At 35.4% G+C, this 14,170-nt stretch overlaps 1 non-coding gene across 1 annotated transcript; it reads left to right on the top strand.

Annotated features, from left to right (window-relative positions):
- The first annotated feature begins 13,768 nt into the window (after positions 1-13,768).
- TRNASTOP-UCA lies at positions 13,769-13,855 on the top strand. Its single transcript has one exon. It is a non-coding gene; the product is annotated as a tRNA-Sec (tRNA).
- The last annotated feature ends 315 nt before the right edge of the window (positions 13,856-14,170 follow it).

The raw sequence follows: 14,170 nt of genomic DNA, 5'->3' as shown, positions 1-14,170 counted from the left end.
CTTAATTGTCTTCAGCGGTTGTATGACATAAAAGGTATCCTTTTGCCTATCATGCTTATTCGGTAATGTTTGTAGTCATCAACCTAAACATTATAGGGCCATTAATTTTCTCTTCTGCCATTCATAAGTGAAATCTTCTCCTTTTTCAACGCAGCACCAAAGGGCATTAGTGGTGTGATATATTGGGCATGTCCGTGAAACAATGCAGACACACTGTCTTGTTGTGTGGGCTGCCATGTTTTGAACCCGCAAGAAAATCTCTTGGATTTTCATTTTGCAGATGAAAGAAAGCAGTTGCAAAAAGGAAGAAAAAATACTTGGAACGTTTTAGAAAAGCTCGCCACCCCATCGAAACACGAAATAAATCCGCATATGAGGGCAGAATATAAGAGGTAGCACGCACGTTTTCAAAACCCTCGTCGATATAGGCCGACGTCATTTGTTTGTTATTATATCATTATATTCTCCCTGTTTCTGAAATTACGGGTGACTAAGTAAATTGGCAATCTAAAATTGATATTTGAAAAAATAGATATAAATACGTGGGATATACGCTTCAGTGACCTAATGAGCAAAAAAAAAAAAAATGAGGGATGTTACGAGCGAGCAAAACATGCCAGCAAAAATGTACAAAAACTAATTTTGTGTTAGATTTGGACAAAGTTTCATATATCACCAATTTCCCTTCCTTTTCCTTCTTTTTCTTCTTTTTACCCCATAGTCGTGAAAACTTTGGTGGTCCATGGCCCCAAACCTCCTTCCCATCAGTATATACGCAAGTGTATATAGGCCTTGTATTTTCATTTAGGTAGATGCCACAGTATTTAGAGCATACGTTTTCAAATCTTCAATAAAAATAATAGGCCTTTAATAATCATCTAGGCCTATTTTTCTTGCATATAAATATATATATATATATATATATATATATATATATATATATATACATCAAAGAGTTACCATGCCGGACAGGTAACTCCTTACATAATACTGTCTCTCTCTCAGCGAAGTGAATAGTATAATATCTTTTTCACTCCTTTCGGAGTGACGCTATAAGTTCACTCTTTTACGAATCGAATAACGATTTGTTACGGTCTCTTAAAAGAGAGTGTGAATCCCCTTTCAAATTTTCTTTTTCGAGATATTTTATAGAACATTCTTGTTTTACTTTCTTAGAGATTGAGAGTACGATAGACAGATTCTTCCCCAAAAACTGTAATATTGTCATTGATAGGATCTTCGAGAAGATTCAAGACACGTCAAAAATCAGATTTTCTGCAATCCTTGAATGACGACTACTCCATCTCACTCGTCTAATGGTCGACCTCCTCCAAGACACAGCTCGCTCTCCTCAACTCGCTCGTCAATCCTCATCATTTCTTGGCGTCTTCCCTTTCTCATCATCACTCCCTCCATCGCCGTCAGCATCATCGCCGTCTTCATCTATAGTCTTGGCAATCAGACACTTCTTTCCAATGATCATCAAATCAAGTTCTTCAATGAACCCACGAGGCCGATCTCTTGCATTTATGGCTAGCGATTGAAGAAGTGGGGTGAAGTTTACCCTGCGGTTGCTATAGAGAAAGGAAAGCAGCTGAGATGGAATTGAAGTGTGTGATTGGATTGAAAAATATTTTTGGGAAAGTTACAAACTGTGCTGAATAGAGTTTACGATAGAGACTATTGACGGTGGATGCTTCGCACTGCGCATCCCTCCTCTCTGTCTTCCAGCTGGCGGGTAAAGAGGAGGTAGATAGAGAGAAAGCACCCATCCAACATCTCTATCAACTCGAAATGAAGAAATAAAATAAAGAAAAACGACGAGGAAGATGGGGGACCGACCTCTTGGTGTTTATTTGTTCGGGATGAAGGTTTTTCATGGCGGCTTATTGCTAGCGAACGACTGTTTGTTTGTTCGAAAAAGAGTTTCATTCTGCCGTGCCATACGAGCGCCCCTGCTTCTTGTCTTGCCTGTCCTATTCACAGTCATCGTCAGAAACATCATCTCATGCTAGAGAACTTACAAGGTGGATAGAAAAAAATGTATTCAATTTCTATATTGCATTCTCCCTATTCACTTAATGAAATCGTTACGACTTCCTACTATGAAAGATTGTTTCATTCATTCTAAATTGACACAAATTTACACTGACCTCTCACTTCAGGCCTATTGACAAATTGAAAATTGACCTGAATGTCAACATTTTAAAACAATGAAATATGATTTTTTTGAAATATAATATATTAACAAAATAATGTGACGGGGTTAAATGTTCTGGTGGGTGTTTCATAAAGCTGTTCGTAAGTTAAGAGCGACTTTAAGAACGACTGGTGAACCTTTCTTACGTGCTAAACCATCGCCAATGGTGTATATTTACCGAAAGAAAGGATCACCGGTCGTTCTTAAAGTCGCTCTTAACTTACGAACAGCTTTATGAAACACCCACCAGTAAACTCAATGACATAATGGCATTCTTGATGCGAAATGAAGACAAGATTTGAATAAAGGGTGCTAATAAAATTCTCGATCACTGCAGATAATAAAAACTTTCGAAATTAATTAATGTTTGCTTTGATCAACGTTCGTTATTAAAGCCTTCACATTAAAAATTCAAAGAGGTATTAAAAAACATTAAAAACTTGAAAAAAAAATTATGATAATTTTTCCACGTATTGTAGTTATTTAAAACTATAATTTCCCATTTTCTATTGGAAATTCAAATTGCGTGACCCTAATGGTCACACGTAACAAAGTTATACTTTTTGAAACACCCTATATCCCGATTCGATTGTAGACCCGGGGAACATTTTGTGTCCTCATCAGTTTTATTAGCAAAAGAAACTCGAGCCATCGGGTTGCATGATTCGAACGTGTTTACGACTTGGCAGTTGCTCAAGTTTCAACGTCAGCGATCGCCTTCATTGTCGTCGACGAAACTCAAACCGGGCCACTTTAATGATCACGCGCGCTTCCAGAACCAACGTTTAGTGTCAAGGTAAACTGGACTTGACTTTGGGAGAAGCTGGAAAGAGAAAATAATTTACGGAAAAATTATCGAGAGAATGAGCGGGAATAATGAGAGGAATATTGATAATTATTGCTTGGACAGGGGGAGGCCGGGTGAGGGTGTGAGCACGATAAATTGGGACAATAATATAAACCCGAAATGGCAATCGATTTTATGTAGGTATGCCTGATAATTTTCTCAGAAGCAGAAATCCTTAAATTTTCGAATTTGTTTTCTTAATCTTTAATTTAGCGACTGATTCTCTTCATTTATCCGAATGCAACATCTCCTGCTGGCAGTATACCCACATACCCACAGATAATCGGTGGATCCAGGGGGAGGGAGTTGGTAAAGGCACCTCATTTTGAGGAGCATATTTTCCCCTCTTGTCAGACTTTCAATATTTTCCATCCAGGGGCGGCGGAACGTATTTCGTTTGGGGGAATGTGCTTTTAGTTCAATCGAATTTTTTCACCATGAAATCATCATCTGCGTGAAGTATATGTGTGTTTTTTAGTGATTAGTTGAGCAAGCCATTTTGAAGTGATTTCTGATTGGAAAAGATATGTAATAAGGCTCATCCGCGAGAGAACGAAGCGAGCGAGTGTTTTGAAAAAAAAAAATCAAATCTGTAAAACTCGCTTTTGGCCTATTTAGAGCGCTAATAATGTTAAAAGGGCATCCTTGCGAGATGTTGCAAGCGCGAAACGCGAGCTTATACCTTCGACATTAATAATACATTTAATATTTTTACATATACTGACCAGAAAAGTAACCTGTTGAGGACAGAATTTAGTGACTCATGAATAGGATACATATCTCATCAATAAAATAATATATTCCAACCTGAAAATGGGACATTCTGAAGAAGTGCCCCCTGATTGTAGTTTTCCTAACAATATGCAAAACTTTAAATAGAATAATTTTATTTCTTGGAACTTTCACATTTAACGCAAAATACTTTTTCTTGATAAATCGCGTCGCACCGGATCGCTAAGTGTGAGTTGATTTTTCTTATTTCCTTTTCCCCCTGTTACACCCTAATAAAAACAAAAATTCGCAAGTTCTCTCCTCCATAAATCATAATTTCATTAATTTCATTCTCATTTTAGAGACTTTTACATGACAAGGGAGATGAACATAATGCAATTTTAGTGAGGGACGAGGGATAGGAAATTAATGTTACGATAGACGATTGCCCCCTGTTCGCCAGTATACCCATCATATTGGGAAGTGATTCAAGTCTTGATAATGTATGATATTATATGAAAACATTGATCGATATTATAAAGGTCTTTTTTTGACAAATCCTGAACTATGTATTATGTTGTATTTAGTATTTATGCCGCGTTTTTTTTTTTAAATCAAAATCAATAACTTAAAACAGAATATAATGATATAATTTTAAGATTGTGTCTTATATACATGCAGTGGTGCTAGAAAGTTAGTGAACCCCGGCAACAAAATAAACTCCTTCATGCTGAGTGTTGAATGCAGACAGCAATACTGCAATGTCGGGCAAGCCCGGAGAAACAAACTTTATTGTATGTAATATTTAATCACCTGACTTCACACAAAATGTCCACAATATCAGAACTTGTACACTAATTTAGTTCATTTTGTGTTGGGGCTCTCTATATATTCCTTTCTTACTTTGACATGACATGATGTAATGATACATGTATCATATCAGAAAGATGGGATGAGATATTAAAGAGCAATTTCACAAAAAAAGACTAAAAAGGGGAAACTTAATGGTGATAAACCTCCGTTAATGGTCTCTTATGGGGGACTAATGGTGCGTTAAGACGGTATCAAAATCGCGAATTTAAAACCCACCTTATTCGGAAATGAGCAACATGTTCCCGATAAAGGTGGAAATGAGATGCATTGAGATTTCATTAGAGCGGGTTGTTAAGACTCTCCCATGAGATGTTTCTTCAACGCTTCATCTCTCTTCAAGACGAGAGGAATGATCAGGGCTAAATTGATGTAAAACATGCCGCCATGTGAAGAGCCTCGTTTGCCTTTAATCCTTATTAGCCCAGAAAGTGGCCACAAAGTGGTACACATTGACTGACCATGCACTCTGCGTTTAATTTTTCATGAAATTGACACAACATCACGAACATTGTGCTTCGTATTACACTTATGAAAGAATACCACATCTTTATATCTTTTAAGATATCCTCTGGTTGACCCCCTTCCAAACCCGGCCCTGAACGTTAACTTGATTGACCAACACGAATAATAAAGTTCAAGTTTGCACCTAGATGCTACCTTGGTAGCACATCATGGGTTCAATCTTGCACCCTCAGTGAACAAGTGCATAGTTCCTGTTTGCACTTGGAAATTAAGTTTGCACCATGCACCTTGAGAGGTGCAATATTATTATGCACCTTTTTATGCACAAATCTACATTCCGGAATGGTGCAAAATATAGCTAACTGCATGCACCCTTGGAGAGGTAAAAAAAACCTTGACGGTGCAAATTTGCACCATATTTATATGGTAGCACTGAAAAAGTGGGAGACGTATACGGGGGGGGGCTTAATTCTGATGAAGACCCCCCCCCCCGCCGCCGCCCCGCGGTTCCGCAGGTCTTGAAAGGGGGAAGATGTGATATAGAGGATTGGGGGGGGGGGGTTGGAGCGGAAGGAGATGGAGAAGCAGAACATAAGAAGAAGAGTGAAAAAATGGATGAGGAAGACTGGGTCCAGTAGTTAGTTCTTTTATATCAATGTCCATCCGCCTCTTGCAATGTTCTCGTCGATATTTTTTCATGAAAACGTGAGAAATGCGTCGCGGTCGTGCGATATCGCTCGCGAAATAAAATGGAAAACTACAGCCCTCGATGAAAATTGAGTCAAACGAGCGAGGAGGAACAATTATCGGCAAGATTTATGATGCTCCGTGGACTACCAAATCCGCGATTTGAGCCCGTAATTCACGCCCCTTCGACTCGGTTGGCAAGCCCCCGGGAGTCTCGGCCGCTCCACGCTCTGCAACCGCACTGGATTCTGTAACACGGGCATCGAATGCATGTCAATTGTCACTTCAAATTACCCCCATTATCATTATCTTCTTAATGGATATTTCTTTTTTTTTTTTCATTCTTCCAATATCCGTTTCGACATTAAAAATATTCGGCTAACCACAATAAACTAGACCCTATTCAAATGCATTTGATGCATAGGTATGCTAGGGGATATGAGGATAATATTAATGAGTGACAAAATGTGAATCCCCTTCAAAAATTGTATGTAGGGTAAAATTGGAGATGACCGACAAAAAAGAAAAAAAAACCTTTGTCAAATGATAAGGCCTAAAAGGTCAAGTCCACCCCCTTCCCCCAAAAAGAGGGATGATTGAATAAATGGGAAAAAAATCAACTAATCATAACACTGGAATTTGGGATATGAAATAAGAAAGTTATGACATTTGTAAAGTTTTCATCATATATTACAAACAAAAACAACAACAACAACAACATAATATTATGCAAATGAGAGGGGTAATTGTGTCATATACTTTACATATTTGGCAATGAGGAAGGTCATGAATCAGGATTCTGTTACAATGGTAAATACAAAATCCCATGCATGTGTTTAGGGGGGTATCAATAATTATCAAACCTTGTCTCATATTACAATTGGGGGGATAGAATAGAATATTTCATTATCAAATATAAATTAATTATTGAGTGTGTGACGTCTTCGCCCCCCCCCCATCGCTGCATACTGACTAGGATGTGATTATCAGGCTAGAATTTATTTGGATATCCCCAAAGTGCGTGTCCTACACAGTAAAAGTGCTATTTGTTTTTATACAATGCTGTTTACTGAATGAACATTACAGTCGTTGCTTAAATGGTTTAGATATAGGCCCGTATTCTGAACTGTAGTTTAAATCAAACCCTGGTTTAAAGTTGTGGTTTAACTACGATGGAGAGCCAATCGGGGCACAAATATAACAGGACAAATTCAATTCATTAACTGATAGTGACACCCAATTTGTTCATAATTGCTTGGAATGATAACTGAAGCATTTTTCTTCATTACGAAAGCCAAAATTTAACAATATAAAGATAATTTTTGAACTGCTGGCTCCCCATAAATTTAGCACGGAGTTAGACTAGTCTGCTGGGCAAACCCTTCACTCGAAACAAGGGTCTGAATGTGCAGCCTACTTGTGTACTGAAGGCTCTCTCGCTCGTATTGGAACAGCAAGTTTTGTATGTGCTAGTCTTCGCGTGGAGGCACACTTGTTGATCAAAGTTCCAATGAGGGTCTGTGCCTGCAGACTAGAGTTAGACCGTGGTCTAAGATAAACCTGACTTCAGAATACGGCCAAAGTGTTTAAAATCTTACAATGCAAAGATTGATATTTGATATTTAATTTTCAATGAATTAAGTATGTTTTTTTTTAGCTGTTAAAGAACTACTATAAGGGCGCGTCGTGGTCTAGTGGTTCTGACTCTCGCCTTTCAAACAGAGGGTCGTGGGTTCGAATCTTATAGCCATGGCGTGTTTTTCTTTAGCAAGAAATTTATCCACACTGTGCTGCACTCGACCCAGGTGAGGTAAATGGGTACCGGCCGGAAGTAATTCCTCAAAAAGCTGGGCGCACCAGCTTAGCGGGGTATTAGGAGCGCCTTGAGTACCTAAAAGGTGGATACGTGCGCTATATATACAAATCCTATAATATCATTATTTTATTTTATGATATAGTAAAAAGCGTTGTACAAAATTTCAAACAGTGTTTTTACTGTGTATATGATCATGAATATGCCATAAAACAGCTATAGGACAACTTTCTCGATTTTGCTTGTCAATTTATTTTGATCAGGTGGCCCAATCCATTTTTTCTTCTCTTGACCTAGCTGTCTGATATTCAAACACTAAATTTGTAAGTTACAAGTGCCCAAACTGCCATTTTGAAGAAAGATATAACATCACCGAGAGAGGGACTCGATATCTAGAAATCAATAGGCCTATACTAAAGAATTGATGTTTGAAAAAAAAGCAGTGGCCATTCACCTTGTAAGATTTGTATATTAGATGATATTTGAGTATAATTCACATGATTGGCCTACACCATAGCTCCTGACTTTTTTTTTATTTCATGCTTTTTTAATGTTTACTTACATCAAACTTGGATATACCACGTTCAGCCACACCTAATTATGATTTTTTTTCTCTCTATATATTTTTGTTTTTGTCTATGTTTTCAAACTTTTATTTTGATTGCGATTTGTGTTATGTTAACTATTTCATTATACTCATTTTCTATTATTTATTTATTTATTTACTATGTATGTGTTCTTCTTTTCTTATCATGTTTATGTTTCTTTTATTCGTGGAGGGCTCCGTTGTAAAACAGTTTTTAACTGAATCGGACTACCCTCCACTGTTGTTTTTATCGATTTTTTGTTAAATAAAACATGAATAAATAAATAAATGAATAAACTTTATTGAAATTATCCAGCGTTATGCTATAGGTTTTTTCTATTTATTCAATCCAGCTCTTTTTTTTTTGGGGGGGGGGTGGACTTGGGCTTAAGGTTGATAGAATATTGCCCATTTTTCCATAAGTGAATTAAGAATTGGATACAATTCAGTCTGAAAGTATATAGAATTATGATTATAACAAAAGATAGAGAACAGTCAATAACAAAGTTACCAAAGCAAGGTAAAAAAATAATAATTGTAAATTTATCCGGTAAAAGCAGCAAAGTAATTTCAGCATGATTCTAAGTTCAGAATCCAATTTCGATGGTTAACGTATAGTATTACCATTTTGTATTCAACTTTGTTACTCTTCCATAAAAAAAGGTAATCAAATCATGCTACTAAATAAGACACTAAAATAATGGAAGGGGGTACTAAATTTCGAGGATAATAAAGAAAACACGGGGATAATGAACCTAATCGAATGCCACCTGGTTGATTCTTGAGGTATATATATCCTTCACCAAAGATACCATGAAAATTGAGTTTTTATTCTTCAGAACCATACCGCCATTGTTTATTGATAATACTCATCAAACCAAAACAATGCCATAAATAACCTCTTATAATTAAAGAATGGGGATTCTGCTCTCCAAGATGTGCTGGCATTATATGTTGACGGGCTCGTAGGAAAATATCTGGAGTTTATCATAATGAAAACCTCAGATATAAATTCAAGTCTATTATTAAAAAAAAAAAAAGACCCGGCTCCAACTGACTGACACGTACGACAAGAAAAGAGGCTGGCAGCCCGCGTAAATCTCGACCAACGTTGTGATCGTAAAAGTTTGTTGTAAAATGTTTTGATGGATTCTCCGCTGCACCTCACCCCTTTGAAAAACGAAATTATGGAGAAAGTTATGGACTTCAAGCTTTATTGCTCTGTCGTTTCCATAGCAACCACCCATCATCCAGTGTCCACCTTTATTGTCCTCTGCATTATCTTGGCTACATATGGAAAGAGTGATAAGAAGAACGTAACTTTCAGGTTTAATTTATAGGGTAAAATGAAGATGTACGGAAAGGTCCCTGTATAATGGATGGTGACACGACAATGCTCCTGCGACATTTTGCACTGTTCCCTGAGAGTATACAGTGTTAGGCCTGTATTCTGATAGCAGGTTTAACTTTGTGGTTTAAGTGTGGGAAGCCAAAAGTATTTTAAAAAATATCAATTTGTATGTTTCTCATGTTTACTGCATGTGCTCTTTCCTGATTCAGCGAAAGTGAAGACAATCATCTATTTATTATGAGTGATTTGAGAGCCAAATGAGCTGAAGTATGATATCTCTGCTGTTAGTGATTTATGTAACATTTGGCTATCCATACTTAAACCACAACTTTAGACCTGAGTTTAAGTCAAACCTGCTATCAGTATACGGGCCTTAGAGTTAGGATTGTATTAGAGCTTTTGTTTTAAAATAAGGTAAAGATAAGGAATAGAGTTTATTTCGTCTTGGAGGTTCGGTTTTATGTTTGGCTTAACGCGCAGATTTTCCATCGGAGCAATTGTCGCCGGAGAAAATGACATGGAGCCATACATGTATCTCTAAACATTCATATAGGAGCAATGATTCAATTCAACTCAATTCAGCATGTATTTCCAATCCATTAGAAATACAAGTTGATATATATTATGATCATGTACAAACAAAGAACCAATAAAAAGTTAAAACATATCATTGAAGCTTAAATAAATACAGATGAAAGTGATAATTAAAGTATTATTGCCAAATCATTGAAACAATGTTAAACAGGACGAATGATAAATGAATGGGAAACAGGAGTGTACTAAAAAAGCCAGGAGAAGGCTTGTTAAAACGTACACACCCAAAATAAATAAATTCTTAAAATAATTGTAATATATGGATGCGGCAAGTAGCAAAAGAACAACAAAAAAAACAGAAACATAAAAAACATCAACAACAAGACATAAAGCAAAACTAACGGAAATTTATAGTACGATGAGGATGTTAGTAACTTTGGATCAGTTTATTTTTATATCGCTTTTTAAAAATATTATGAAAGGTAATATCAAATTGGTCAAGATTCAGATTATTCCATATTGTGGGACCAATGTGACGCAATTAAAATTTTGATAAGTCATTCTTGTAATTCCATCTGTAAAGTTTTCGTGAAGACCTTGTATAATCATTATGTATATTACAATTGAAGGAAAACATATTCATTAATTGAGGAGAAAGGGTTCCAGTAAGATACCGCTGCATTAAAGAGGCAAGTTTATTAATATCTTGTAATTTAAGGGTTCCTAACGACTTAAATAGTTTCGAAGTAGGTGCTCTATAATCTCATTCCATACAAATACGTATAGATTTTTTCTGTAAAATTATTTTTATGATGGAAAAGAAAAACACTCGAGTCATTAAAATGCTCATTATTTTTGCTATTTATATGCTGTTTTTATTTTTCCAAAGCAACTATTTTTAAGGCTACCATAACTTTGATAATCATTTCATATTCTATCTATCCTATATTTTTCACAAATCAAGTTGTAAGAATAATAATAGTTATTGTCTTGATATAGTTTATTTTGTTCACTATTCATTTGTGTCTTATTTTAACTTCATTTTGTGTGTCTATTTGTTGAAGGGGAGGGGTCTAATTTGAGTCACAATTTTTGCGTCAGAATTGTTAAACATTTTTGTTGTTTTTCCCCTATACTTTGTTCATATTTATTAAACTTATTCTGATGTATCGGCCTACAGGTATAAATATAAAATTTTATTTGATGCTCAGCTATACCCAAATCACTTTTAATCGGTTACATACTTCTAAAAATGTAGACCTCTTCGTAAAAAAAACTCATGCCATGCTCATATTGTTCACAAGAGTAGGTGGCAATTTCATATTCAGTTAAATTTTACATTTGAAAAAAGAAGGATAGATTGACAAATGTCAGTGGTCCACCGGTACAACAACAAAAGGCAGAAATAATGTCATCTGGTATTTAAGGCAGTGTAACGTATTTTGATGACATTAAATTTTCCATACATGATTTTTTTTTTGCTGACTTCGATCAAAACTATAGCGGAATTCAAGGAAAAAGACTCAAGTCATTATCGTTTATTAATTGTATTCATTTCTTATTTCATACTTACCTTTACTATTTATTAATTACTTCATTCATTCATTTATTTATTTATTTATTTATTTATTTATTTTTTATTTATTTATTTATTTATTTATTTATTTATTTATTTATCTATTTATTTATTTATTTTAAATATCTATTTTTTTATTCATTTATTCATTTATTTATTCATTTATTTATTTATTTATTCATTTATGTTTCATGCGTGTTCACATCATTCACAATCACATGCGTCATACATTATATTACATAAAAGAAAATATTACATGTTCTCTCGTCAATAGAATAGAACGCGCGAAGGTCTTGCAATAAACTTGAAGCTTGAGTCATTACAAAAACCTAAACCTAATATACACAATTAGTGATATCTTTTCGTTTTAAACATAAATATTACAACAGCATAATTAAATCAGAAAATAAAAAAAAATGTTCTAGATAGTTACAATTTCATTGCATATGTTGCACGTTCAACGATGCCCTCAGCCTAAACATTTTGTTTGAACTATATTTTGATCGCTCTTCTTTCGCCCCCCTGTAAGAGTGCTGGCCTCTACGTCAGAACACGCAAGCCAATCATAATATTAATGATAATAATGCTACCCGGAGGCCCGATATGTGTATGATAACAAAGGAATTATGGGTGAAGGTCGAGCCAACGGGTCGTCTGGAAGATATACCAAGCGACCCCCCTTCTCTTCTTCCAACATAACTGTCTCACCTTTCTTCATATCTATCGACATACTTCTTACACTGAGTTTCATGTTAATTACGGATTTTGTAAAAATAAAATAAAACAATCGTTCAAATAGGAGTAACACTCTGAAATTTTATGAAAAAAAATATTAGAATAGAATACACTCTAAAAAAATATTGGGTAAATATGCTCGGTGAGGGTAATTATTTGTCCAACCAACATTGGGCATTTCTTTTGGGGCATTTTTATTTATTCAGTGTGATGAACCCCCCCCCCCCGGGGGGGGGCACTTACATTGACGAGTGGATACCATGCGCGACCAAAACACACGTAAAAAGGATGTCTTTTTCAAGATAGGGCACGTTACGTACATAACGTAATAAGGGTGTCGAAAACACTAAAATAATGAAAAAAGGGTATCTATTTCGCTAGGAAATTTACGTGTTTATGGTCGAAATTGAAATTCCTTTCCTTTCTAGTTTATTCTAAATATTTATTAATATCACTAATAATGATTATTATTATTTATCTTTGTAATTCTTGTGTATAATTTGAGATTCGAATTCTTGTAATTTATTTTATTTATCTATTTCATTTCCAGGCAAGAAAACATGACAGCAATAGATACATTACAAAAGAAATGTAAAATTGAGCGCCAGCCAATGCCTGGGGAAAAAGAATTGACAATTCTGTTGAGAGGTTCTCCACATTGGCTGGTGTCTACATGGAATAACACAAAATAGCAAAAAAGTCAAACATGTAATTACAATACTTCTATATAAATTAACCTTCATCGTAATATGAATAGAGAAACAAAAAAAACAAGGTTATCAGATTAAGACAAAAAATGCAGATTGGGTCAAATCAGGAATTAGCCATTTATCAAATTAGAGACAGAAATTGTAGGTCAATTTATTGAATTTTGAGAGTCTGGAAGGAATTGTTGTATATGACATTTGTCACGGTTATGTGCTGGTTTAACAAAAAAATAAAACAGCAAAGTAAGTATATAACAGATAATGATTTAATAAAAACAAAAAAAAAACGATCAAGATTCATACTCAAGTATATTCAAGTAAACGACTTCTTTACATAGATATCAACTGAATTTAAGCTACCATGTAAGAAAAGTAAATAAATTTATGTGTAACAGAAAAATTAAACAATATGAAGAATGGAAAAGTAGAAGGCCTATAGACATGATAGACATGTATTGAAAATTAATCTGCAACCTCAATAGATTTACGCCCTATATGATACGCCCCTTTTACTATTAAACTGTGTATGTCATTATTGACATAACTCGCTCTGATGCCACTAACTATATGCACGAACACAGCATTCTTCGCCAACTATTGATTGTCGCTCACAAAAAAAAACAGTGCGTACGCTTGAGCGCACCGCACGGAGCACGTTATAAGTAGCGTAGTTATGCTCGCTCGGCGCCCGGATGAGCTTCACTGGTGTGGTGTGCAGGCTTCAAACCTGTAGCTGTCTAGCGGCAGAGTGGTTCGATTCCACCTTTCGGGCGGGCCAATTTTTTTGAACTAATTAAATGAAAGTAGTAATTATCCCTCGTTAATCTCGTACAAATCATATACCATAATTCGAATGCAAGGACGAACAGTATAGCGTTAAAATTAATGGGATTCTATGGGTTTTATTTCACTGCTGTCAAAAGTTAATTGTGATGATATTCCTCAAGAACAATCTCGGATTATGCTAGTTGCTTTTACAATGTATGTTTATCCCTCTAAAGTATCTAATCTAACTATAACCATGATAACTGCAGGTAGTATGAAGTATACGATGGCAAGCAAAAGGGGATTCATGCATAATTACAAAG

The sequence above is a fragment of the Lytechinus variegatus genome, chromosome 2 (assembly GCF_018143015.1).
Source record: "Lytechinus variegatus isolate NC3 chromosome 2, Lvar_3.0, whole genome shotgun sequence".
NCBI lineage: Eukaryota > Metazoa > Echinodermata > Echinoidea > Temnopleuroida > Toxopneustidae > Lytechinus > Lytechinus variegatus.
The sequence above is the reverse complement of the archived record's forward strand: the minus strand, read 5'-3'. Positions and strand labels throughout refer to the sequence as shown.